Source organism: Cervus canadensis, chromosome 32 (assembly GCF_019320065.1).
Source record: "Cervus canadensis isolate Bull #8, Minnesota chromosome 32, ASM1932006v1, whole genome shotgun sequence".
NCBI classification, from domain to species: domain Eukaryota; kingdom Metazoa; phylum Chordata; class Mammalia; order Artiodactyla; family Cervidae; genus Cervus; species Cervus canadensis.
Window position 1 is genome coordinate 12,534,151 of NC_057417.1, and position 1,940 is coordinate 12,536,090.

A 1,940-nucleotide genomic window follows, 5' to 3' on the forward strand; every position below is an offset into this window, starting at 1 on the left:
GAAGGACCACAGTTGATTTTTCCATTCACCTATTGAAGGTCATCTTGGTTGTCTCCAAATTTGGACAATTATAAATAAAGTTGCTATAAACATACATGTGCAGGTTTTTGTGTGAACATAAGCTTTTTGCTTTGTTGGGCAAATACCAAGGAGCGCAATTGCTGAATTACCTGGAAAGAGTAAGTTTAGTTTTGTAAGAACCTGCCAAATCACTTTGCAAAGTGTCTGCAACGTTTTGCATTCCCACCAGCAGGGAATGAGAGTTTCTGTTGCTCCACACCCTCACCAGCAGTTAGGGTTCTCAGGACTCTGGATTTTGGCCATTCTATTAAGTATGGCAAGAGTGAACATCGAGATTTTAGGAAACAGTGAACTAAAAAGGAGCGGAATGGGTGAATTTAATTCAGATGACCATTATATCTACTACTATGGGCAAGAATCCCTTAGAAAAAATGGAATAGCCCTCAGAGTCAACCAAAGCATCTGAAATGCAGTACTTGGATGCAATCTCAAAAATGACAGAATGATCCCTGTTCATTTCCAAGGCAACTCACTCTGTATCACAGTAATCCAACTCTGTGCCCCATCACTAATGCTGAAGAAGCTAAAGTTCTATGGTTCTATGAAGACCTACAAGATCTTCTAGAACTAACACTAACAAAAGATGTCCTTTTCCTCATAGGGGATTGGAATGCAAAAGTAGGAAGTCAAGAGATACTTGGAGTAACAGGCAGGTTTGGCCTTGGTGTACAAAATAAAGTAGGGCAAAGGCTAACAGAGTTTTGCCAAGAGAATGCACTGGTCATAGCAAACACCCTCTTCCAACAACACAAGAGAAGGCTCTACACATGGACATCACCAGATGGTCAATACTGAAATCAGATTGATTATATTCTTTACAGTCGAAGATGGAGAAGCTCTAGACAGTCAACAAAAATAAGACCAGGAGCTAACAGCAGCTCAGATCGTGAACTCTTTATTGCAAAATTCAGACTTAAATTGAAGAAAGTAGGGAAAAACACTAGGCCATTCAGGTATTTCCTAAATCAATTCCCATATGATTATTCAATGGAAGTAACAAATAGATTCAAGGGATTAGATGTAATAGAGTGCCTGAAGAACTATGAATGGAGGTTTGTGACATCGTACAGGAGGCGGTGATCAAAACCACCCTCAAGGAAAAGAAACACAAAAAGGCAAAATGGCTGCCTGAGGAGGCCTTACAAATATCTGAGAAAAGAAGACAGGCAAAAGGCAAAGGAGAAAAGGAAAGATATACCCATCTGAACGCAGAGTGCCAAAAAATAGCAAGGAGAGATAAGAAAACCTTCCTAAGTGCAAATGCAAAGAAACAGAGGAAAACAATATAATAGGAAAGACTATAGATCTCTTAAAAAATTAGAGACACCAAGGGAACATTTCATGCAAAGACGGGCAAAATAAGGACAGAAACAGTATGGATCTAACAGAAGCAGAAGAGATTAAGAAGTGGCAATAATTTACAGAAGAACTATACAAAAAAGATCTTAATGACCCAGGTTACCACGATGGTGTGATCACTCACCTAGAGCCAGATATCCTGGAGGGCAAAGTCAAGTAAGCCTAAGGAAGCATCACTGAGCAAAACGAGTGGAGGTGATGGAATTCCAACTGAGCTATTTCAAATCCTAAAAGATGATGCTGTGAAAGTGCTGCACTCAATATGCCAGCAAATTTGGAAAACTCATGGCATCTGGTCCCATTACTCATTGGAAAAGACCCTGTTTCTGGGAAGGATTGAAGGCAAGAGGAGAAAGGGGTGACAGAGGATGAGATGGTTGGATGTCATCACCAACTCGATGGACATGAGTTTGAGCAAGCTCCGAGAGATGGTGAAGAACAGGAAAACCTGGTGTGCTGCAGTCCATGGGGTTGCAAAGAGTCGGACATGACTGAGCGAC